The 27,717-nt window shown below is 38.3% G+C and overlaps 1 protein-coding gene and 1 long non-coding RNA gene across 3 annotated transcripts in view; both read right to left on the reverse strand.

The window, feature by feature from the left end:
* PRKN (parkin RBR E3 ubiquitin protein ligase) overlaps positions 1-27,717 on the reverse strand; it is a 740,731-nt gene that overhangs the window by 394,032 nt on the left and 318,982 nt on the right. The window lies entirely within an intron of this gene.
* LOC308660425 lies at positions 384-22,744 on the reverse strand. The gene is made up of 3 exons (XR_014024740.1): positions 22,667-22,744; positions 4,807-4,958; positions 384-540 (listed from the first exon to the last, which is right to left on the reverse strand). It is a non-coding gene; the product is annotated as an uncharacterized lncRNA (long non-coding RNA).

Here is a 27,717-nt window from a genome sequence, read left to right on the forward strand (position 1 = left end):
GCAAGACTTTTGAAGTTTTGAAAAAATGAGAAAAATAACCCATCAGTATTTCCCAATGAGTCCCATTACTGATTCACTATCTACCCTTTCTAAGAAAATACACTGATTCAATCTGAGAGATTGATTCCACTCATATAGCTAATTACCAGATCTATTAGTGCAAAAGAGCAGAAAACTAAAATATATTTTTTGATCAGTAGTAATTAAAAATACAGAAAACAGCTTGAGTAAATATATATAACACATCAATGAAGCAACTCTAAATGAACAAACATCAAACTGATTACCTGCATCTGCTCACTATTTCTTAACTATGTAGCAATGTCTTCCGTTGTTTACAGCAAATGTTGCAGCATATAAAAATATAGACAAGATTGTTTAAAATGTTTATTTTTATAAATGTGGAAGTGAAGAACTGCAATTACAATAATGAATCATCTTCCACCTTCATTGATGTGTTGAAGGTCTTCTGAATATTGAAGATTTTTATACAGCAACAAGGGCGCTGACATTTTTAACTTTTGTTCTGAGCATCACCACCTATTCAAAAAGTATTAATTTTAGAAAAGCCATTCAATATAGGAGATGCAGAACAAATAAAATGCACAATTAGCTAAACCTACAGCAATACGGGCCAACACAATGGAGCCATTGGTCTCAATATGGAAATTTAAAAGTATAAATATTTCAGATCACACAGTATTATCTTCACACAATTCTATTCCACTATTCACAGAATGTATAAAAACTGCAAAGATAACTTGAGTATTTATTTAGGGGAGAGCTATTACCTTTTGGCCAAATCATGGGTCCAATTCCAAACTGGGTCAATTTGAAAATAGGCAGAGAAATTTGAAAGACAGAGGAAATGAATATAAACATGAATTCTCCCAAACATTTATTAACTATTTAGACATTTAGCGTGCCACCGGGAGATAGGTAGTAAAAGCTGTTAAATTTGGTACATTTCTCCCCAATGTAAGTCTGTGAGTCACAGCTCTAGTTTCTAATCCCAATGCATAGTTTTATTAGCTTTCCTCAGTTTCAGGGCATTTAAACAGGGATGTTAAAATAATAGATTGCTATACAGTTCCAATGGCTGCTAGTCCTCTCTCTTTCTAGACCAACCACAGCAATTTCAACTCCCAGAATCCCCCAGCCAGGATGAGTTAAAGTCCATGCATTTGAATGTTGCTGAGGATGACAAACATTGCTCTAAAGCACGGATGTCAAACTGCTGGCCCATAGGCCGGATGCGTCATGGCAAAACCGCACTCACCCCCCACTGACGTTGCGAGTTTGACACCCCTGCTCTAGAGTGTGCAATCTAAAATTTTGATTAGATTTATAGTAATTCACCTCCTCTCCCCCCCAAACAAAATAGAATAATTTGCATCCTTAAAATACAAGCTGTTGTACGAAGGCAGGATTCATCCAGGCCTGCCTACTTTACTACATGTACTTTTCATTCCACATTTGTTCCAAACTTAAGGAAAAAAAATGTTATAACCAGCTGTGGATTTCAATAGAAGGCACAAAGGATTTAATTTCTGAACTGAAATATGAATGCATTTGCAAAACCCACTCTTTTAACAAGTTCTGGGTGACTTTTGACCCCTTTCATTTTATCTCTATAACAAGTCTATGAGGTAAGATGGGCTGAGAATGAGTGGAATAAAGTCATCCAGTGAGGTTCCAAGACTGAGGGCAGACTTATTCCTGCACTTTCCTAGTCCTAATCTAACTCTTTAAGAATATAATATATTGCCTCTTGGCTCCAGAAAACCAAACCACAGTGAAAGAAAAAAGGCTGTTTTTAAAGTTCATCATCTGCAAAACCAATTGTGTGTTTAGTGACCAGCAATGCTAGACTCAATGAGCTGATGCTCTTAATATAAGGCAGCTTCATACGTGATAAGTGTATGCCAGTCACTTGCCCAGCTCGTTATTAAAATACTGACATTTTAAACCATTTCTCCCTTTTTTGCCCCAAATAAGAGCCATGCAAGGGATATACAAGCAGGATAGGAGCCTTCTGATTGCAAGTGTGCATATTTTTTAAAAATTAAGCAGGTTGAATCTTGTATAGCTGATATTACTCTTCCAGTACCAGGAATAACACTGCCATTATCACATTTTGTCTTGTTCGCAGGGCCTAGAACCAAAATTCTTGAACTGTTAGCAATTCAGAGGCATTTCAGAACAGAGGAACCAAATGGGCTGCAGCAAGCCAATCCACCTAATTCTACAGCTTCTAATTCCAGCTAGGTTTATACGCTTATCTCTGCACTCCAGGCCTGCCGATACAGGCTATCACAGAACCACCAATTCCTGGTGAATACACCAATCCCTGACTCTAGTGAGATTAAATCCTTCCTGATAGCCCAAGTAAATGGTTCATAACTTGTGCCTGTCACTTTCACTAATGCCTTTGTACTGTGAAAGAGACTGGCAATGTTGTAAATCTCTACCACTTATGAACTCGCCTCCCCCTCCTTCTGTCACTCTCAGCACCTATCTGTGTTTTCGATTGTTGGGGGCAACATATAGACATGCAGGACCAGCCTTGCATCGCCTGGAAAACATTATGCTAATCTGTCAGTCGTTGTTGTTTGCACAAAATGTATTCACTGTGTGTTTGGAAGCTGTGATCCTTGGTCCTAGATCAGTATTAAGTGAAAGGGGTGTATAGACAACAGTGATTGAATACCTCTTTGCAAATCAAGCCATGACAGGACACCCTCCTAAACAAAGAGATAAAATAAATGGAAATGGATTGATTGTGGCTTTTAAAAGGACATCACCAGTCATTTAATGTTGCAGTTGCCCAAAAGCTGTCAAGTGTTCGATTTAAAACAAACACATGAGAGAGAGCTCAGGCCTTAGAAGATGGTGAGCATCTGCTGAGAAATAACTATGGTAATCAAAACAAGAGGCTGGTATAATGCAGGACAAGGTGGGGAATTTTTCTTAGAGGGAACATGGGGCTTTTATTCCCATTCAGATATAAGAAAACAAAGAGGAACAAAAATAGCAAAGGTATAACATGGACGCTATTGTTGGAAGAACTGCACATGAAGAAAAATTCATGGAGGAGGCAGCTTTCGCAAATGCCCTTTCCAGATGTCTTTATCATCAACACATAGGGATGATTCTGATAAGGTTGTCTACCCAGGTAGTTACCAATGAAGTGCAAAAAGGAGACAGAAGCAGTAAAGGCACATACAGTAACATCATCTAATGCCATCTGCAGAGCTTATTACTCAATATTTCACATTAATCAGCATCTACTGCTTCTAATGAAAATACATTATAGGAGACATGGAAAGCTTCCTCTGCAGGGTGCATCAATTGCCTTATGGTGCAGCAATCAAGTCTTTGCCAATTCTAAGAGCAAAATATAAAAATCTACCAAGAAGAATACAACATATAACTCCACATTTGTCCAATTTTGTATAACCTCAGATATTCTCTCTCTGTGTGTTCTCTCTCTCTCTCTCTCTCTCTCTCTCTCTCTCTCTCTCTCTCTCTCTCTCTCTCTCTCTCTCTGTGCCTTCTGTAGGAAAACTTTGAAATTAGAATTGAATTTAATCAATATAAAGTGCTTCTTTACTGCCTTGCAAAAAAGGGATAATTTATTTTGATATTTATCATTGTTTGCCTCTCTGCCCTAAAAGTGGAGGCTGTGATTAAAAAGCTTTCTAATGTCTGTAGGTATATAATACCTAGGGACATTGTTTCGAACTATGAGAGGAGGACACATGACTGAAGAACACATGTGAAGTCTGAAGAACCTCTGAGACAAAGATCAAAAGCTTATTTAAACTGACCTTCGTCGTACATGGACACAATGAACTGGAATAAGGTATGGAACGAGAATCAGACATTTGAGAGTAAGTTGTAGTCTGAAAAGATTTCCCAGCTGACTTAACCATTTTGATTTTTCAGCATATCATATAAAACTCTGGTAAAGAGATTGGATTACTGGGATATCTATTCTGCTGGTAAATTTCATTTGCAGAGCACTCCAAAATAAATTAACTTATTCTGTAAATTAATTCTGTACATTCAGCAATTCTATTGTTTTTGTTTCATAAGCACAGTTTGTCTTCTTTTGAAGAAGGATGGAAGGAAGAAGAAACACTCATTGCATGTTTATTTATATTTATTGCAGAGATTATAATAGATTTGTTTTATTTAATTTCTCTTTTAATTTCCTCCAATTCTCCATTATAAAGAAGAACTGTTCAGCAATTCACACAAACTGCAATGGAGACTAACCACTGTAAGTGTTTTTCAAAGAGAAGTGAAAAATCAAGAGTCTACTTATAAAACAGTGTGCAAATTATGGTCTCAATAAGGGCCTTGAGCTGATTTTGACTAAAGCAGGGGTGTCAAACTGCCAGCCCACGGGCCGGATGCATCATGCGGAAGCTGTGCCCACCCCATTGCCAGCAGTGGCAAAACTGTTCCGATACGTTGCGCGACATCGTGAGTTTGACATGTCTGGACTAAAGCATACTTCTTAAGCACCATTACAGAATACACTTTGTCTTCTGTGGTAAAAAGAAATTAAATTGGTCTTGACAAAGAAAGGTCTGCAATAGTTAGCCTATCCTCAGATGTGAGAAAATGAGACAATCCAGCCATTATCATAACATGATCATGTCAATGCATTCTCAGTCAGATGCCTGAATGTCACTGAAGTATAGCTACTTTAGATTTAAAATGAGAAAGTGCGAGGAACACCCAAAATTTACAATTAAGCTTGTTCTAAGCTTTTATTAGAGAAGTTTAGATAGTCACCCAATAGTTATTTCCTCTTCTTCAAAAAATGGAAACCAGAGGGATATTAGAACAACGTTCTGGAACAGAATGATTGTTGACAGCTAGGTAGGTCTGTTTGAATAGTAGTTACAATTCAATTTAGGATTGGAGAACAGCAGTGAAGGTTCATCCTGCATTCATTTAGAAAAACAGAAGAGCTGTTAAGAGCAAGTGAATGGGTAGAGATTCAAATGGCTGCAGACTTCTCTAATGAAATGTGAAATTGCCTCTAAAGGTTACCCTTTGGCTGCATTTAACCTTTTTAATGCCTTATTTGTCACTTACTTCTTTCCCTTGTCTTATGTCATTTCTATCTATCTTATATGATCAGGCCTAAATGACATGCTCCAGGTTCCATCCATAAAGAGTATCTCCTGATGGAATCTAGGAAGCATTCTCACCTGACTTCTAGAATATCTTCTCCAGGATCCTGACCTTGTTGCAAAGAACTCTTGAAATCTGGCTTTCATTCAGGTGTTGATCTTGTATGATATATGGGCCACTTATATCTTATTTGGCATTTTCTAGAGTTTATGAGCATTTTTTCCACAGATACCTGTTCTTTTTATTTGCAAAGGGTATGTCACTCAAGTTGCAATAGAGACAATTTTACAAATAAATTAATAAATATATCCAATTTGGGTCTCTATGCTTCATTATAACCTGTCTGAAATGTTTCCTTTCATATAAACACATACCAATGTTTTGTTTGTGCTGGATACAGGAAACAGTATGTTCCATGTACTGTATTGTGGTATTTTTTGTATGATAGTAGTTTGTAAGAGAAAATGTTTGGCATATGCAGAAGAGGGATCAGTTCATTGTATAAATAGGTTATAATGGGTTATTAACTTTAACTAGCAGTTTTCTGTATTTGTGAACAGCAAATAAAAAATAAACTAACAAAATAAGATTAAAGGAACCCGAAAGAGGACGTGATAGTTCTTTATAAATGTATTATGGAGATTGAGGTTTTATTATTGAGAAACCAAAACAATCTATTTAAAAGAGGTTAGAAGCACTTATTAGAAACTCATTTTTCAAACACCGTTTAAATCACAAGTCTTTAGATATTACAAAAAGTTTGCACAAAAAGGAATACACAATAATATACAGTATGCATGCTCTATGTGTGTGAATATACATGTGTTATCTCTCTCTGTGTGTACATACATATTAACATATACTTAAATAACAGAATTGAATAAAAATATTAATGATTTTTCAAATAAGGTTGGTATCTCAAGTTGTCACTTTTTGAAATGCAAAAGAAACACCATTTTTACAAGCAACCTTCCTTCCTTCCTTCCTTCCTTCCTTCCTTCCTTCCTTCCTTCCTTCCTTCCTTCCTTCCATCCATCCATCCATTGGGGGAAATACTATATTTCGGTACAAGAGACAATATGAATTATTTTTGCTCATGCTTAGTTTCTGGACAATGCTAACAATTGTACTGGTATCAGGTACAAATCAGTTCAGATTTCACTTTAACCATCTTGCCTGTGCTGTATTGAGGTCACTGTTGTAATAATGCTTCTATAGAGTTCCCAACTTTCTCCTTCAAAACTTTGAGGTAGATTGTTTTGGTAATACTGTGTAATACTAAGGACTAAACATAAATGAACTGACAAGTGTACAGTTAGGGAGTAAATGGAAATCAGCTAGGATGCTGGGGAGAGTAGCCTTAATCAAAACATCTTCCTCTGAAGATACAGGGGGTGGGAAATCAAAGCAATTTGTTTGATTGACTTCTGCTTTGAAAAAAAAAATACTATAAGCCATGAGGGTTGTTTTATTTTATTTTTTTGCTTTTTGGTCTAAGGAAAAAAAGATCAAAAACTTCAGATTCAAAGGATTGTTTTCCTCTCAATGAAAAGGTTAGACACTGCTCCAAAATCAATCTTACAAAATAAAGCAGCATTTCCACTTCAGCAATTCCCCACAACAGCACTGCCCCCCTCATTCTATTTTTAATTGTCTTATATTCCAGTTAGACAGCATCTTTTAAATTAGACATCACAGCTGGACTTTGCCCACCAATGGCTTCTCCTAGTAGATCAGGTGTCTAGCTTTGTAAGAAGCCTCAGCTTTCTTTTCATTAACTTTGCTTCTGATACAGAATAACGGGGAGGAGAAATTGCTTTGTCTCAGACACATTCAGCTCATCCTGAATTTTATTTTTTAGCTTGTCAGGGTTTCGTGGCACCAGGGGAAAGAAGTTAGATTAATTTCTGAAAGAGGAAAACCACAGACAGACATTTTCAGCAGAAAGGTAAACATATCTACAACTTTTTACTTTTGAAGAAAGTTAAAACTTATCACTCTCCCTATTTGATATGTTGAAATACACATAACAATATTTTCCATTGTATAAATGTCTCATTTTTTCTGCTTTATAGTCCAGTGGACCATTATATCTGCAAATGCAGTCCTTGACATTCTTATAAAGCAAGTATTATGCTTAAAGCAAGTTATCAGATAGGGCTAAGATAACAAACATTATTTTCCTGATTTTCCAGAATGAAAGTATCCAACAATCTTTCCCCAAACCAAAAATTCCAAGCAACTTACCTGTAAAAAACATGCAAAGCAAATGACAACCAAACAGTTAACTTCAAATGATAAGAGAAACAGACATAAATAAATAAGATTTCAACTGGATAAAAAGAAAGAGAGTGATCTTGCTGGCATTGTCAGGGTAGAGGAACGAGGCTTATGGAGGAAAGAGACTCTATGATTAAAATCACCTTGGCAACTTTAAAACTTGAGGACTTCAACTCCCACTATTTTCCAGGCTGCCTCTTAAAGTTTCCAAGGTTGGACATCCCTGATCTACCTCCAAGTCCTGACATCTGGGCCTTTGGATAAGAGAGAGCAATTCCATTTTTCCAACACTGGAATTTTCCTCCCACTCACTATCTAGCTTTCTACAATTGCTATCATGTTCCACAAAATTTTAGCAAGGGTTTTAGGCATTAATTTAATTTTGCACACAATAGGCTTCTTAGTTACGCTTGGAGAATCGTCTAATTTAGCTAAGTAAAATAAAACCATGTTAAACCATAAACTTGAGACCAAACATGAGAATGATCTGTTTAATCACATATGAATATGTGCATTTATAAAAATAATATTTTTTACTGAATTTTCTTATTCAAACTCCTGGCTACCATACCATTCAGGAACTTTAAATATTATGGATAATATTTGGAATTTATTTTATGGACTAATTCTAGATATTCGATTCTGATTGCATTCTCTTCATACCATATAATACTATGAAGTATATTGAACACACTATGAATGATTCATGTCATATTTCTTTTAAATAGAAATATTTTCTTACTAACGTTATGATTTATTGGAATCTTTAAATTTAACGATGAAAATAATGATTTTATTCATCCAGTCACTTTTAGGTTGTGTCCAGTTTATTTGTACCCTTGAATTTTATGTTTTAAAAATCCAAATAATGCCTTTAGTAATGAGAGCTCTCAATAGAACTGTATGCATAATTAAATTCAGTTTCCAATTTATGAAAATTCCAAACCACGCAAAGAAAAAATCTCATGAGCTCCTTTCTGGAATACCAAACTTGAATTACTGTGCTACTATGATAACTTGAAATGGTTGGAAAAAAAAGTGAGATCAGATGACCTTACTATTTGGCAGTCAGAGGTAATAATTAAAGAATACCCAGCAGATCAAATTTATTGCAATGGATTTAATAGCAAAGTTGTTTTTGTGTCATGTAGGACTATCTTAAAAAAATTACATTTAAATAAGCACTTTGAGCTTTGCCAAAAAAGCAAAGGATAGAATACAGATATTATGTTTGGTGAAATGAGCACCCTGTATGCAAATCCTATCATGAATTAGATTATATAGAATGATTTAACAGGAAAATTCTCCTAACATTCACCAAAGCTATTAGAAGAAATACCTCCACATAGGGACCTGTATTAATGTCAATTTTCCAGTGTGGTCAATTTTGTGCATTCATTCTGTCCAGTTTCTCCACTAAGTCCTGACTTTTTTTCTTTAAATTGTCACAAGAATTCTGGATGAAGAATTCTGAGAGTTGAAGTCCACAACCTGTAGTTGCCAGGGTTGAGAAACATGACAGTAAAGTATTGTTTTGAAAAATAATGAACTACAACTTGTTAGTTTCTGGGTTCTCCTAAACTACATGTTACAGGTAACTCTCAGTTATCAGCAATATTTGGGACTGGGAACTCTGTTGCTAAGCAACGTGGTCATTAGGTGTGATATCATGTGACCATGATGACTTATGACAGCAGTTCTGGCAGTCCCAGTAACCATTGTTAGGCTAATCCCATGTGGTTACAGCATCTTCCATTCATGTGATAACCATATGCGACTTCCTGCTGGCTTCCACACTGACTGTGCTTTGTCAGAACCTTCAGTGAAGGTTCCAAGTGGCAATCATGTGACCAAGGTATGCTGCGACATCATAATCGTGAGCCATTTGCCAAGCACCTGAACTGTGATCATGTGACTGTGGAGGCACTGTGAGGAACTGTCATAAGTCCCCCTCATTCAACACTATCATAACTTTGAACGGTAACTGAACAAGTGGATAGTACCCGTATAACTTCTATGGGTGCATCTGAGATCTGTTAGGTACAAACTTGCAGATCTGGAAAGGTGAAGCAGGGCCCCATTGTAATAGAATATACCTTCTGAACAAGAAATGACTTACTTTTTGTCCATTTTAGGGTAGCCCTTATATGAATATGAACCTTAACATTATTCAGTTAAAAGCAAGGAAAGCAGTACGATTCTTTAGTACTATTCTTTAGTATAATGTAAATAAGAGCTCCTCTCTACATTTGTATTCATATTTTTCTCTACTTCCCCCTTCCTTTACAATCTTATTTTTCAATCAATTCCTCTTCACATTGAGGAATCTAATTGTCCTTGTGCCCAAAAGACACATATCTTAAACTGCAGTACTATGTATATTCAGCTGAGAGTAAATCTCATTTAATTCAATGTAGTATACTACCAATAAGGTAGACATACACAATCTTGACCAAGTGACTTTAAAAAAGGAGAGGGGGGGCAACATTCATAAATAACCGCTTAATCATTAAAATACTACAGATATGATTGTCTCTTTTCTTTTAATGACCCTGTAATCCCTTAAATAATGGTAGAGTCCAGGCAACTGAATACAGCTGAGCGTTTACTGGCCAGATGCCTTTCTTGAAGCTTACATGTATTTCGCAGTAAATATTTTTTCTTTGTGCCCTGAGAGAGAAACATCTACCCGTATCTAGGATTGATATCTCAACCTTCTGAGTGGGAGGCAAGCGTCTTCACTTCTTAGACTACCACACCGCTCAATATGACTCTGTTTATGAACCTGAAAAAAAATCTGACTATTATATAGACTGTAGTTCAGTGGACGTGGTGGCTCAGTGGGTTTGGACGCTGAGCTTGTTGATCAGAAGATCGGCAGTTTGGCGGGTTGAATATCGAGTGCCGCGTAGCAGAGTGAGCGCCTGTTACTCGTCCCAGCTTCTGCCAACCAAGCAGTTCGAAAGCACGTAAAAATGCAAGTAGAAAAATAGGGACCACTACAGTGGGAAGGTAACAGTGTTCCGTGCACCTTTGGCGTCTAGTCATGCCGGCCACATGACCACGGAGACGGAGATGAGCACCGGCCCCTAGAGTTGGAAACGACTAGCACGCATGTGCGGGGGAACCTTTACCTTTACCTTTACCTAGTTCAGTGGAAGAAGGTCAACTTTTCACTTCTAACATTTCCAACTAGAAAGAGAAACATAAATATAACTTGAAATTCTGGTATGTGGACTACAACTCCAAGCATTAGCTAGCCAGCAATGCAATGGTGGCTGAGGAATTCTGAGAGTTGAAGTCCACACATCTGAAAGTTACCACATTTGAAAAGCCTAGTCAAGGAAAAAAGAGGAGAAGGGTGAGCACTTGAGAGGAAAAAAAACATATAAGCCACCAGCAAAAATAATAAGGACAAATAGAAATTGAGAGAGAACCAACTTCTTTCACCAAATCCAAATCAACCGTGAAGGAATTTTCCTATCTCTGCTTCCAGTGTAAATGATAATTGGATAGTCCACATCACCACATTTTTAGCAGCCAATTTGCTACTCAATTTCCATTCCCTAGATGTCCACCCGTACATTTCTTTATAGTTCACAGGAGTGCCAATTAAACATCTTTGTGGGTTCTTTAAAAGAGAGCCAGTTCTAAGTGTTCCCACTGAGATTCCACAGTTTGCAAATGCAGGTGGGTGTGCAGCGAGTGCAATTTACCAGAAATAGGTTTACCAGGTTAGCTGAGGTTTATTCACTCATACATACTGTTCTTGTGCACAAAGTAATTACATTTCCTCTGGGCATGTATCTTCAGTCAACCTTATAGACTGTTGGCAGCTTTAAAAATTTCACAGTAGAAAAACATGGGCTTGGTACATTAGTGATGTCTACTATGGTACCAAGCCCTGCTTGGTACAGATTTAAGATCATCAAGAATTTCCAGATATGACTCTTGACAAAGTGGCTATTGTTGTGCATTTGTTTCCAAAGACAACGTTTTTAAGAAGAGACTGGACAGCTATTTGTCTGAAATGGTATAAGATTTCCTGCCTGAGCAGAGGTTTGGAGTAGATGACCTTCAAGGTCCCTTCCAACTTTATTATTATTATTGGTGTTGTTGTTGTTACCATCCAGAAAAAAGCAAAAGAATAAAGACTACTTGTTCCTTATGGATATTAGTTGGAGAGTTTCTTTTCTAAGACAAAAATATATAAATAAGTTCCATTTTAAGAAAACCCACTATCACAACACATAATAACATAAAGAGAGAGAGAGAAGATTGTAGAATATTAAGTGATAGAGCCACTGAGTTGAAAACAGCCATTTAGGCTGCTTTATTCAGTCCCCATTCCATGTAGATATCCAGATTATATCATCCCTGGTAGACATTAGTCTAGCCTTTGCTTGAACATTTCCATCTTCAGGAATGTTAGAATGTCTAGTTGTCTGTCTTAATGCTAATGCTCAGAATTTGATCCAGTACTTGATCAATAATGTGTAGAGGAGAACTATGACTTCTCATGATTTATCAACTATTCTTCTCTTGATGAAGGCCTTTTAAAAGTCATATCACCCTACTGGCTTATACAAAGCTTATAATGAGCTATATTTCTAAAATCCATTTTTGCATCTACAAGTTAGGTCTCCCTCATTCTCTATTTGCACATTTAATTTCATTTTTCTGAGTAATGAACTGTGCATTTAACTTGATTGAAAACAAAGTAATTACTTGTTTTTAATTTTGTTTTTATTAGTGCATTCTGCAGGCCACTCAGAGTTGTAACAGATTGGAGTGGCATATAAATCTCATCAATAAATGAACAAATAATTCTAAAACTTAGGGGGGGGAATATAATATGCTTTAAGTTTTTTAAACTTTTGTATCTTGGTTTTTTAATTACCCTGTAAACCACCCTGAGTCCTTCGGGAAAGGGCGGTATATAAATGTAATAAAATAAATAAAATAAATAAATAAGTATTTTAAAAATCACAAACTTTTAAAAAATAGCAGATTATGATTGTTTTTATTATTGTTTTTTTCTTGTAATAAAGATAAATATATGAATAATTACTCAACTGGATTTTAATGCACTACAATAAAGTGGCATATATTAATAATCCTATGAATTTGTGATTCCATGGTCCTTTTAGTTAATTTAACCCTGATCAATAATATTCTACAATTCCACCACTGTCAGTTTCCAGTCCCTATTTATCTCCAATAATCAGACTTCTGAGCTATTTTGTCCTCTCCTTGTATCTGTTTTCTTTTAGATTTTTTTTGAATTTTTGAAAAATATGTACATGGTTAGTGCTATCATCACTTTGAAAACTTATAACACTGTTCAGAATAAAGAATGTGCCCCAGACATCTTAGATTCTGTTTATTATCTGAAGGACAAACTATCTTGCAAAGGTGTATTTGTTTCTGCATCTTTCAAAATAATTTAAAAAGTCTTCCCAAACCAGAACAATGAATAACAGTAAAATCATTTTGCAGTGCAAAAATAAGTTTTTTAAAAGGCATATAAAATAGTGGCAGTCCCAGACAACCACTGAGAAAATAATGCCCCTAGTATATTACTGTGTATACTGAAATTCTGGAAATCTACTGTCAAAAATACAGTACTGCAGGGCCAGATAGACTAATAGTCCAGGGCAGTATTTTTCAAACTTGACAACTTTAAGATATGTGGGCTACAACTCCAAGAATTCCCCAGCCAGCAATATAATATAATGGTGACTGGGGAATTCTGGGAGTTGAAGTCCACAGACAGTATAAGAAAGTTACCAAGTTTGAAAAACACTGGTCTGTGGCATATAGCATATACAGCAATATCCACTTTGTCCAAAGTCATATCTGGAAATTCTTGATTATTTGAAATCTGTACCAATTTTACAGGTGAAACTCGAAAAATTAGAATATCGTGCAAAAGTTCATTTATTTCAGTAATGCAACCTAAAAGGGGAAACTAATACCGTATATTCCGGCGTATAAAACGACTGGGCGTATAAGACGACCCCCAACTTTTGAGATGGTTTTCATGGGTTAAAGTCTTATATGCCGGAAAATACGGGTAAGTAGGAAGTCAGGGCTGCTTCTCAATTAGGTGAAGGTTTATCAAGAGCTTTTGGCCTCGAGATCAGCTTTGCTCTGCCTCGCCTAAACCTCGTCTCCTCTTGCCTTGGCACCCCATTCTACTTCAGCCACACGCGCTGGCTGTTTCAGCCAGGAGCGACGAGCATTGTGGCCCAACACTTTGGGAAGGCACCAGGTCTGAAAGAAGGTGGTTCTTTCTGTAGGTTAGTTAATGAACAGGGCGGCGGAGGGCAGGGTGGTGGTGGTGAAAGAAACGGGCTCAGCCCTGCGCCGCAAGTTTGAGATTCACACACACCCCTCCCCAAGGCCGCCTTCTACTTCAGGGCGGAGGGGCGACCCCGGGTTGCTGAAGCTCCAGCACCAGCTTTCTGCTGCGGTCTGCCTGTCGCAATTCTTGAGCTGCGCCTTCCTGGGCAGGTGTCGCTGTAGGTCTGGCCACAGCACCACGCCCTGAAGTAAAACTCCCAGGGTCAGGTGAAGCTCAGCTCCGCGCGAACATGTCAGGTCGGCCTCCGCCTGGCTCGGCACGCGCTTGACTCCCGCTCCCTTCCAAAAAAAGGGGGGGTCTGCTGCCCTAGGACGCCGGTAAGCTGGAGCCTCAGCCTCGGTTGGGCTGGTCGGTTTATTTATGAGGAGGCTGTCTTTCGCCATTCTCGAGCGCTGGATTTGTCCGTTTCCACTAACGTCTCTGCTCCCGAGGATTTACTATTTTCCGGCGTATAAGGCGACTGGGCGTATAAGACGACCCCCAACTTTTGAGAAGATTTTCATGTGTTAAAAAGTCGTCTTATACGCCGGAAAATACGGTATATGAGATAGACTCATTACATGCAAAGCAAGATAGTTCAAGCCATGATTTGTGATAATTGTGATGATTATGGCGTACAGCTCATGAAAACCCCAAATCCACAATCTCAGAAAATTAGAATATTGTGAAAAGGTGCAATATTCTAGGCTCAAAGTGTCCCACTCTAATCAGCTAATTAAGCCATAACACCTGCAATGGGTTCCTGAGCCTTTAAATGGTCTCTCAGTCTGGTTCAGTAGGAATCACAATCATGGAGAAGACTGCTGACCTGACAGTTGTGCAGAAAACTATCACTGACACCCTCCATAAGGAGGGAAAGCCTCAAAAGGTAATTGCAAAAGACGTTGGATGTTCCCCAAGTGCTGTATCAAAGCACATTAATAGAAAGTTATGTGGAAGGGAAAAGTGTGGAAGAAAAAGGTGCACAAGCAGCAGGGATGACCGCAGCCTGGAGAGGATTGTCAGGAAAAGGCCATTCAAAAGTGTTGGGGACTTTCACAAGGAGTGGACTGAGGCTGGATCACACACAGACGGATCCTGGACATGGGCTTCAAATGTCGTATTCCTCTTGACAAGCCGCTCCTGAACAACAAACGTCAGAAGCATCTTACCTGGGCTAAAGAAAAACAGACCTGGTCTGTTGCTCAGTGGTCCAAAGTCCTCTTTTCTGATGAGAGCAACTTTTGCATCTCATTTGGAAACCAAGGACCCAGAGTCTGGAGGAAGAATGGAGAGGCACACACTGCAAGATGCTTGAAGCCCAGTGTGAAGTTTCCACAGTCTGTGTTGATTTGGGGAGCCATGTCATCTGCTGGTGTTGCTCCACTGTACTTCATTAGGTCCAGGGTCAACGCAGCTGTCTAACAGGAGATTTTGGAGCACTTCATGCTTCCTTCCACTGACGAGCTTTATGGGGATACTGACTTCATTTTCCAGCAGGACTTGGCACCTGCCCACACCTGCCCACACTGCCAAAAGCACCAAAACCTGGTTCAATGACCGTGGGATTACTGTGCTTGATTGGCCAGCAAACTCGCCTGACCTGAACCCCATAGAGAATCTATGGGGCATTGCCAAGAGAAAGATGAGAGACATGAGACCGAACAATGCAGAAGAGCTGAAGGCCGCTATTGAAGCATCCTGGTCTTCCATAACACCTCAGCAGTGCCACAGGCTGATAGCTTCCATGCCACGCCGCATTGAGGCAGTAATTGCTGCAAAAGGGGCCCAAACCAAGTACTGAGTACATATGCATGCTTATACTTTTCAGAGGTCCGATATTGTTCTATGTACACTCCTTGTTTTATTGATTGCATGTAATATTCTAATTTTCTGAGATTGTGGATTTGGGGTTTTCATGAGCTGTAAGCCATAATCATCATAATTATGACAAATCACGGCTTGAACTATCTTGCTTTGCATGTAATGAGTCTATCTCATATATTAGTTTCCCCTTTTAAGTTGCATTACTGAAATAAATGAACTTTTGCACGATATTCTAATTTTTCGAGTTTCACCTGTATTTTCAGATGTGACAGAACAGAGAACAGAAGGTCTTTGATTTTGACCATCAAACCCTGGTCTAGTTCGTACAAATATTTCAAATTTGGACTCAGAAACTAATCGGCAGTCAGAATAGTTGCACACATTCAATACAATACTCGCTCACTATATCCAAAGAGCCAACAGTAAACAGCCCAACCAAAGAATTTCTAAGACCACCCACACCAACACCGATAGGGCAAGCCATCGGAATATAAACAGATAGCAAACAGCACTCTTACTAGCACTGATGATGTTACCTAGTTTGGTAATGAAACATCTGCAAGAAAACAATCAAACTCAGAGAGCACCAAGGATCCCTCATTTCAACCCTGAGCTACAAATATTCTCCTTTATTGGTACTCACTATATTATATCTGTAATAGAAATAAGAATTCAAGAAGGATTCTTGGGCATTTTCAAATAATTCTTTACAAGATAAGACTGTAGAAAACAGAGGGAATTGCCTTTAAAGACAGAAGGGAGAGCTGCTACTAAGAGAATGACGAGGGAAAGGATGTTGAATCTTTTCCAACAAACTAACTTGAGAAAATGTCTCAAATAAGCCCCTCCCAAATTTACAGTGTGAGAGAGGGAAGCACATTTATCCTTGCAAGATTCGGTTACTATAGCTGTTCCAAATAAAGTAGTTTCAGACCAATATGGCATTGGTTTCTTAGTCTGATTTATTTTATAGAGCTCAAAGCTAAAATAGCTATAGATGATGGGTCATTACGATGATGATGGAGGCCTATTGTTGGATCTCCGTTCTTGAGAGGAGGAGTAATGCAGTTGATACCATAAAGTGGGAAGAGATTTTCTAAATTAAAACCTATTGCAAGATGTGTAGCTTTTCTTGTTCTAAGCTTCCCTCCGAAGTGCAGACCGTGAAGGCTAACAGAAGTGGTGAATATCCCATCCCAGATACCTTCACTGCTTTTCTTTCTTGCCCACAGAGAGAAACAATGCAGAATGGGTAAGAAACACCATTACTGGGGCTTAAATAAATGGAGATAATTAAGTCATACAACACATGTTCACATTACTGTAACACATAAATTAATTCTTTAAGGGACAATCAATTAGTTCCTTAGACTGCTGGGACAGAAAAGAGTAGTTGGGGTGGGGGAAGACTCAGTCCAAACGTCCCACAACATACTAAGGCCATGGTGGTGAACCTATGGCACGTGTACCACAGGTGGCACGTAGAGCCCTCTCAGTGGGCACGCATGCCGTCGCCCCAGTCCTAGGCCTTCAGCTGGGTTTTATAAAACCTTTTCACTTTAGGACTCCACTGCGGTGTGCAAAAAAAAAAGGTTCAATCAATCAATCAATTTCAACTTCTCAAGGGTAAAAAAAAAGATCTCACAAAGTTGGAATTGATTGATTGAACTTTTTAGTCCCAGCCAGTCTGCTGTTACCACCGCAGCCATGCCCAACCAATGGGCCATGCTCACCCAATTGGCCACACACCCAATTGGCCACACCCACCCAATGGGCCGTGCCCACCCGGCACCCGACAATACATAAGCGGGTTTTCGGTTGCAGTTTGGGCACTCGGTCTCTAAAAGGTTCACCATCACTGAACTAAGGAATTCATCTCAGCATCTGCCCATGATAGGATTCCAAATGGGAGAAGGCTGTACAGATAAATTGGGAGTTGCTGCTCTGGCAGGCTCCAAGAACTATAAGGTTTATAGTGCTTTAGTTCTTTATACAGTTTCCTGCTTGAGTAGGGGGTTGGACTAGAAGACCTCCAAGGTCCCTTTCAACTCTGTTATTCTGTTATTCTATTAACTGACTTATTGCCACTAGTCTGGGGATGAATTAAACCATTTCCCCCCTTTTGAAATGGGGGAAAATTGGAAGAAGCACTGGATATTTTGTTTTGTTTTGTTAAATCTTGCGGGGGAAAAAGAATCCTGCCAGTTTGTTCTCAGTTTCAATTCTTTTTTCTTGCTGCAGTTTTTGCCATTAACACAAAATATTGCAACTTTTTAAAAATTTGATTAACAACTGTCTTCAGGGGTAATATCCCCTACGTTAATTTGCATAAATATTCATTTGAATAATCCAGGATATAGACTGTGAACACATGTTTCTTGTGGGATAGCACAACAAAACTGAAAATTAAATCTTAAGTAACACATTATTTACTTTGCTAATGAAGGCATAATTGGAGACAAAGAAGTAAACATATTAGGAAATATGGCAAGTTAATGTAGCTTTAAGAATAGCATTACCACTCAAATTACCATGTTTTGTCTCTCCTTGGCCTCCTTTATTTAATTAGCTATCTCAGGGAATTTAGGTATAGACATCCTAAAGTTTTAATTTGACTTTTAAAATGTACTTCTATCATAATTTTAGCTTTTCCCCTAGGTTAACTTTTTAATGTCTTAACTTCTGCTAGTTTTTCTTCAGCTGCTGTTTACATGTTTAGAATTTTGTTATCATCTTAATGATATGTCAGGTCCCAGTTTGTCCCACCACAAACCTTTAGTCTGTTTGAATAATTACAGGTAGTGGAAGTTCCAGTCCCAACTGTTGTCATATGTTGAGGACTACCTGTATAGTAGTAGGCAGGGTATTTATGTAGATGCATACATAGCTCAAACAACTCCAAATCTCTTGGAAGACTTATTATAAGTTCCTAGTAAGCAGAGTTCCAAGCGGCAAGCAGAAGCATCATCAGGGCCTGGTCCAGAGGCTATAGTATCATTGCTGGGTCATTAGCTGGTTTGGGTTGAAAAGAACACAGATTCTAAAAGCAGGAGTTGAGGGCACAACACACCAAGTTTCTAGTAAATGATCCATCTGTTCCTAATGAGGGATTGCTTGCAAGCGGTAGTTCTAAAATAGAATCCTAATCAGGTACAAAATATCACTGAAGTGAATCCTTGCCTCAGAAAGAATCATGCAGGACTCTTTTATACTGACCTTCACTCAGCCACAGATGCCTTTGGGCTAGACTAGAGGGAGGCCCTGAATCAGACCCCTCATCCTTTTCTGTTTCCAAATTGATCCACATGTTCTGCAGCCTAATAACCCCCAGAAATAACACCCCCTCCTCCTCATATACATGGAACCAGAGATAAAGGTTTCCTCATCAGTCATTTTCATAGAACATTTAGGGTGTGAGGACTCAGCCACCTGACAACCATAGCACTGTCCATGGTGCTACTGTACCACTCAAACTATGGACCAAAGGACTGACTGATTCAAAGCTGACCTTCTTTTGCCTAACTGTCCATTCCAAACTCTTTGTCTTCCTCAGGAACAATAGTGATTTTGTAGCTATAGGACAGGGGTCTTCAAACTTGGCCCTTTCATGACTTGTGGACTTCAACTCCCAGAATTCCTCAGCCAGGCACGCTGGCTGAGGAATTCTGGGAGTTGAAGTCCACAAGTCATAAAAGGGCCAAGTTTGAAGACCCCTGTCCTATAGGAGGATGTAATAAATCTATGGTAAAAGAAGGGAAACTTATTGGTTTACTTGGTAAATAAATTTGAAAAATAATTACTATTTCAAAAGACAAATCTGTTTAGGTTTCCTCAGTCCAAAATAGAGGTAGTCCTCGAACAGTACATTTACTGACTGTTCAAAGTTACAATGGTACTTTAAAAAGTGACTTATGACTGTTTTTCACAGTGTTTGGATGCCTGGTAACTGATTCGTATTTATGATGTTTGCAGTGTCCCAGAGACATGTGACTACCTTTTGTTACCTTGTGACAAGCAGAGTCAATGGGGAAGCCAGATTCACTTAACAACCATGTTACTAACTTAACTGCCATGATTCACTTAACAAATGTGGCAAGATAGGTCATAAAACGGGGCAAAATTCACTTAACAAATATCTCACTTAGCAACAGAAATTTTGGGCTCAACTGTGGTCGTAAATCCAGGACTACCTGTAATTTCATAGCCTTTTGCTCCTACTATTCATAATATTGAAGTCCCTGATCTAAATATTTCTGAATAATTGTACTATATACAATGTCACCGTCTGCTACTTCATTAAGTTCGAAAGCTTAACTGGAGCTGTTTCTACCTGGGTATTATTTTCCAATCGCAAACTCATTAGTTCATCTTAACACAAATCAAACCATGGCTTCATTTTGCCTGGTGTTATTTAGTATTATAACTCTTGCTCATGGAAAAAAAAAAGGGTCTTTCATGAAAATAAGCTGCTTACCTCAGTATAGCCAAGACCAATTACTTAGTATAACATCTTAATAGCATCAGCATAAAGCTTACAACACTACTAGTGCAATCTGAATTGAGCTAAGTGATTTTTCAGAGTGGTTCCTTTTGACTCAGCTGATGCAATTTCTTGGAATATCATAAATACACCAAGTGATCAATGAAATATGCAGTGCATAGATACCTTGTGGGAAAGATTTAAAACCAGTTCAAATTTGTTTTTCTCCAGATTAATATAGAAGTACCATTCTGCAGAGTAATATGAAGTTAAGAATAACTTCATGACCCAAGTGATGCTATTGCTGACCTCTCGCACTGCCTGGAGGGTGTTGTGGGTCTGGATAGGGAACAACCTTCTTTGACTGAACTCTGGAAAGATTGAACAGCTTTGGGTGCATGGAGCTTTGAGATATAGGACTTTAACATCTTTAGTTCTTGAGAGGTTGCCTACCCCAAACAAACCCAGAATACAACATCAGGGTTTTTCTGAACTCGTGACTCCTGCTCAAGGAGCAGGTAGCTGTCATGAGCAATTCCATGTTGTGTGCCAGTTGCAACCTTTCTTGGATCGGAAGTCCCTGCACTCAGCATTAAAGGTCATGTCACACCTCAACTCCTACAATGTGCTCTACCTGAGGCTATCCTTGAAGAGTGTTCAGAAGCTACAACCAATATAGAATGCAGTGGCGTGGGCAGTTCTTGGGGCCCCTAGGGCAGCAGCTCCCAACCTTTTCTATGCCCGCATCCCTAGAACGCTTCTGATATATTCTCGCACCCCTTACGAAAGATTGAAACAACAAATTATGCATATACACTAGAATTTTGAAACTTCTAAACCCAAGATTTCACACCCCCTGTAATATTGTCTCACACCTCCGGTTGGAAACCTCTGCTCTAGGGTGTCCCATTGTTCCCTAACCTGCATTGGCTGCCAGTTTGCTTCTGAGTGAAATTCAATGTGTTGGTTATGACCTTTAAAGCCCTTCATAGTATAACTCCAGGTTATCTGAAGAGCCATCACACCCAAATAGAACTGGCACATCCCACCCATGCCAGCAGAAGGGATATATTATAAACCCCATTGATCAAGGAATTTTGACGGGATAAGAAAAGAGCTTTTTTGCCGTACTTCATGCTTCCCTCCTCCCCATCTTTTAGCAGTTTGTTGTTATTGTTATTGTTATTATGATTATTGTCTTCTGGTATTAATGTTTGTAAGCTGTCCAGAGTCACCTCTAGATTAGATGGGCAGCACATAAATCTAATAAATAAATAAATAAAATAATACTTCCAATTCAACTGAATAGTAGATATATTTTCTTCAGTCTATTTTTAAAATTTTCTGTCAACAGACTGTATCTCTTAATACTGTACATCTACCTTCTGTAGTAAAACATGGAAAATCTCATGCACTTTTCTTGAAAGAAACAGTTATTAATTTCAGTAGCGTGACACTGAATAAATGTAAATGAGATGAGAAACTGGGGCATTTTCAAATAGTTTGCATTGTTATTATGTATTTGTTTTCAAATGTCATTTCTCTGAAGGCTAATTTAGTGTTACATATAACAATTTACATGTTAAAAAGACCCATTAATCTTTTAATATTTTTGTTGTGAGGGATAATAACTGAGAATCATGGCAGAATTTAATCCAAAATGAATTCCAGATTTACATTTCTGGTGTCAGTAATTGCCTACAGTAGCGCTGTATAGGGCAAAAGATGTACCGGTAATTAAAAAATGACAAATGCTTTCCAATAAAGAGCCTACTCATACCTACCAAATTTTCCATAGACTATTATTTATGCAGGTATTCAGTAATCAATGTAACTAAAGTCGGATGGGGAAATAATTTTAAAAACACCTTTTCAGAAGCAAGTGTCACTCACCTTTAGGATTGAAGAAAAATGCATAGAGGGTTAAACATATGGTTGAACACCATAAGCCTGATTTTTAATTGATTCATTTTTTAAATGAATGAAATCACAAAGACTGAAATAACTAAGACTTGAGAGAAAACGTAAAGTTGGAGAGTATAAAACCAGCGGGTTATCTCTTCCAAACGTGAGCTTCTAGCATCTCAGTCCCAAGATCCAGGTTAAGTTCTTGGGCATTCTACCCCACTTGTTCTAGAATAATTAGAATCAGAGAGGACCATGCAGGACATCAAATGATTGCTAATGTAATGCGAGTGGTACACAATCCAACAAACTTCAGTCACTAGAAAGGGGCAGCTGATTTCATCTAGTGGCTGAAGACTCATTTGCTTTTGCTGGCACACTTCCAGTGAATGAATGCCTACTGGTAACTGGTTCCATTATCAAGGTAATTTTACTGACTGGATTTCTCCCCCACACACATACCTAATATAATCAGAATTTGGCTTTTCATAATTCAGTATTCTATGTCCTATACATTGGGTTAATCAAAAGCAGGACTTTTGTGTAACCATGACAAACTTCTGTGCAAAGAGCCCCATTGTTTTTTTTTAAAGGATGATAAAATTGTAAGCATTCTGTTGACAAATCCATATGAACCTCTTGCTAAATATCCCTTTGGGGTTTGAAGATGCTTATACCTCTTATCTAAATGTTATGCAGGTACGTCGTCTTTTTCTGTTGTGCTCCTTTTTTGCCCAAACGTAGCTGGTATTTTTCAAATATTTATAGCACGTATTAGCTGTTAACGACTTATTTATGAATACTGTGTGAGGCTTGATATTGTAAATATTGGTTTTTAGGAAGTCCATGGAAGATTGAACATTTCATAAGGTACATATTTGTCATGCTAGTGACATGAAACATTCCAAAGTGTTTTTACATTTTAGCCTTTACATAAAAAAAATAAACTCCACTGAATACTAATTCCATATAAATCCTAAAGTTTAGTAGATAACCTTGGATCAGTATTTAGTTGAATTAACACATATTGATTATTTGAACAGAAATTATTTGAAAATAACTGCATGCTAAACTATATTCCATGATTTACAAATCTTACTAGTTGGCATTGTCACAATATGCTAAACCAAAATCAAACTCACATTTTGGCTGCACACATCCAAAATGCATTATTGCTAAATAAGATTACAGCTCATAATTACAGGCTGTGATTGAATAATGTCCCTAAGGTTAATTTGAAGTACATGAGCCAATGTGCAGTCTATTTTATCCAAGTTATATACTCCATCACACATCACTGAATCATTGGACCCATTGTTTGCTTTCATTATATTAATTTGATACATACAACCATTATCTTCCCCAACATTTTTAGTAATCAACTAACAATTGGCAGCAGAAAATGAAAGTTGGTATTTATAATAAGATTTGCTTTCTGTGTTCTGTTTTATATTACCATGTCATTAGCTCTCATCCCTGGCAAATAAATGTCTGCTGCGAACTGATGGCTTAAGCATTTTCCTCTCTCACATTCAACGCAAAGGATATTTCAGTTGCTGCCACTGGAAACAATGACTGATTGATCACTGTCTGCATGATGTTTCCCTTGGACCTCCCCAAAGCCCCTGCATATCAATTCTTCTTGATTGCTGGTATTCATTTTGTATAATGATTAGCCTCTGCATTAAATTTAGCTGCATGAAAAGGTGTGTCTATGAATAAATATGCAGGTATTACGTGTTCTTCTGCATTACACAGTGGAAAGCTTTTTCAAGATTTCTGTGTATACACACCCATTTACATACATATGCACACACACACTCACAAATGTATCCCAAACCCGCATGTCATAAACTCTCAGGGTAAGCAATTTTATGCAAAGTGCAGAAAAAGGAGTAAGAAACAATAAACTGAGAAAACTAAAGCACAAGAGAAGGAATGATGATGATGATGATGACGACGACATTGGAAGGGACCTTGGAGGTCATCTAGTCCTATCCCCTGCTCAGGCAGGAAACCTTATACCATTTCAGACAAATGGTTATCCAGTCTCTTCTTAAAAACCTCCAGTGTTGGAGCATTCACAGCTTCTGGAGACAGGTTGTTCCACTAATTAATTGTTCTAACTGTCAGAAAATTTCTCCTTAGTTCTAGGTTGCTTCTCTTTTTGGTTAGTTTCCATCCCTTGCTTCTTGTCCTGCCTTCAGGTGCTTTGGAGAATAGAATAGAATAGAATAGAATAGAATAGAATAGAATAGAATAGAATAGAATAGAATAGAATAGAATAGAATAGAATAGAATAGAATAGAATAGAATAGAATAGAATAGAATAGAATAGAATAGAATAGAATAGAATAGAATAGAAAGGGACTTTGGAGGTCTTCTAGTCCAGCCCCCTGATCAAGTGGGAGAACCTATATAGTTTCAGTCAGGTGGATGTCTAGTCTTAAAAATCTCCAGTGATAGAGAGCCCACGATTTCTGGGAGTAAGCTGTTCCACTGGTTGATTGTCCTCACTGTTAGGAAATTTCTCCTTAGTTCCAGGTTGCTTCTCTCTTTGGTCAGTTTCCAACCGTTGTTTCTCATCCTTCCATCTGGTGCTTTGGTGAACAACCTGGCCTCCTCTGCCTCGTGGCAGCCCCTTAAATCCTGGAACACTGCTATCACATCTCCCCTATTTCTTCTTTTCCTTAGACTAGCCAGACCCAAATCCCATAGCCATTCTTCATATGTTTTAGTCTCCAGGCTCCTGATCATCTTAGTTGCTCTTCTTTGAATTTTTCCCAAACTCTCAACATCTTTTTTGTGGTATGGCGACCAAAATTGGCTGCAGTAGTCTAGTTGTGGTCTTACTAGGACTTTATAAAACGGTAATAGTACTTCTCATGATCTTGATTCTATGCCTCTGTTTATACAACCCAGGATTGTGTTACTTTTTTGGTTGCTGCTACACACTGCTGGCTCATAGTCAAGTGATCGTCCACAAGGACTCCAAGGTCTCTCTCACAGTTACTGTTTTTGAGCCATGTCTCACCTCCTTAAGTAACACCAGCTGCCTGCAATCAGTGCAGGTTCGAGTCCCACCAGGCTCAAGGTTGACTCAGCCTTCCATCCTTCCGAGGTAGGTAAAATGAGGACCCAGATTGTTGGGGGCATTAAGCTGACTTTGTAATAATGCCGCTTGGTGTGTGAAAGCCCTAATAAGCAGGCATATACATAGAATGAAGGCTATTGCTAAGCTTGTAAGCCGCCCTGAGTCTTCGGAGAAGGGCGGGATATAAATGGAATTAAAATTAAAAAAAATAAAAAAAATCTGTATTTGTGCCTTTGGTTTTTCCTGTCTAAATGTGCTTTTCTCCACAATGAAACTCATTTTGTTAGATAGGGCCCATTGTTCAAGCTGGTCAAGATCTTTTTGGATCCTGTGTTTGTCTTCTGGGGTGTTGGCTACTCCTGCTAGTTTGGTGTCATCTGCAAATTTGATGAGTTCTCCTTCTATTCTCTCATCTAAGTCATTGATGAAGATATTGAACAGTACTGGGCCTAAGACAGAACCTTGTGGTACCCCCCCTGCTTACTTCTCTCCATGTGGATGTAGTGCCATTGAGGATTACTCGTTGAGTATGGTTTGTTAGCCAGTTACAGATCCATCTGGTAGTTATGTTGTCTATCCCACCTTTTCTTAGTTTACCAAGGAGTAGGTTGCGGTCTACCTTGTGAAATGCCTTACTGAAATCTAGGTATACTATATCCACTGAAGTTTCGCTGGTCTACTAGTTTAGTCACTTTATCGAAGAATGAGATTAGATTGGTTTGGCATGATCTATTTTTGACAAACCCGTCCTGGCTACTGGTTATAACTTTGTTTGCTTCTAGTTGTTCACATATCTGTTTTTTGATAATCTTTGCTAGCATTTTCCCAGGTATTGATGTTAAACTGATTGGTCTGTAGTTTCCTAGGTCCATTTTTCCCCTTTCTTGAAGATGGGGCAACATCAGCCCTTTTCCAATCCTTTGGTACTTTCCCAGTGCTCCAGGATTTATGGAGAATGTGGTACAATGGTTCTGAGATAACTTCTGCCAGCTCTTTCAGAACTCTGGGATGTAGCCTGTTGGGTCCCAGTGATTTATATTCATCAAGGTTCGATAGGTGCTCCCTTACCATTTTCTTGCTTATTTTAATTTTTGTTTCTGGTATGTCTTTTGCAGTGGTTTGTTTGGTGTGTTTGGCTGTAGTTTCTTTCCCTCTTCTTTGTGGCAGCCCCTGAGATATTGGAACACTGCTATCATGTAAACCCCTCATCCTTCTCTTCATTAGACTAGACATACCCAATTCCAGCAACCGTTCCTTATATGTTTTAGCTTCCAGTCCCCTGATCATCTTTGTTGCTCTTCTCTGTACTCTAGTTTCTAGAGTCTCAAACTAACTTACAGAGACAACATTCTTTTCCTGTACCAGTAACGCTTCCTTTGTATTCTGTTGATGTTAATTCTGTCCATAGCATTTTCAAGCCGAAACAGATTGGGAAAGATTCAAGGAGACAAGCAAGGTTTCACTGAACACAGCAGCCATACATTTAAAAAACAGTCTGCATTGTATTATTCTGAAAACAGAGTCTATTTAATCCCAGTGAATCTTTACATTAACTGCAATCTATGTGTAGATTTTCTTTTGAGTTAAATCCATTCTTCCGAGGTTGATAAAATGAGGACCCAAATTGTTGAAGGCAAAATGCCTGACTCTGTAAACCACTTAGAGGGTGCTTTAAAGCACTATGAAGCGGTATATAAATCCAAGTGCTGTTGCTATTGCTATCCTAACTCCCTTTTAAATTGTAGTTTCTTTAAACTAGCTTTTTTACGTATTAAATGCTCATTAGAAACTCTCTCCTATATCTCTATGGAAATTCTCGATCATCCAAATCATGGTTGCCCTAAAGGTGATGTTCAAAAGGCAACTGGACTTTCTTGGTAAGTACAAGAAACACTAGATGCCTTTTAAATAGCACCTTTGGGGTGTCCCTCCTAAATTAGGTTTTTCTCATTTAATGATATGCAACCAACATTTATTGGAAGAAACACTTTCTGATCTTAACTGTCCTTGGAAAATCTAAGCATATGTCTTCAGACACCATGCTTAAGATGACATAAAGTGTGTGTGGGGAGAAGTACAAAATCATTTACGGCAAATCATTCCTTGCTGCCTTTGATTTCAGTACGGTATATTTGAACAAAATTATCTGGGATAGTTCTTGTACCCTGAAGAAGTGCAACAGAAGTGTTTTGAATTTGCTGGCATTAAATCTTTCACCGAAGGATGACAATCCACCTTGCTTCTCCCTATGAAATCAGGTGGTTATGTAATATAAAAACCCACAAAAGAATGCAACCAACCACTGTGACAGCTAATCATTTGCAAACATACAGCTCTTTTAACACCTGCCGCCTCTCCCTTCATTTTACAGTATTTGTCTTGGCAATATAAATTGAGTTTGGGTTCAGTCATGCTTGGTGTGATAGAGTGGAGAAAAACAATTTGGCAACTGAAGGTATAGAACTTGGCCTGGGAGGAGAAGAATCTGGCATGGGAAGAGAGACGTGGGCTCTTTCCTCAAGGAAAAATGGCTGTTTGTTTGTTTGTTTGTTTTAATCATCTTTAAAGAGAAAAGCAGTGCTGCTAGAAGCAACCTGACAACCTACACATTGATGTAAGATGCCAAGTAACTTG

Source organism: Vipera berus (assembly GCF_964194415.1).
Source record: "Vipera berus genome assembly, chromosome: 1".
NCBI lineage: Eukaryota > Metazoa > Chordata > Lepidosauria > Squamata > Viperidae > Vipera > Vipera berus.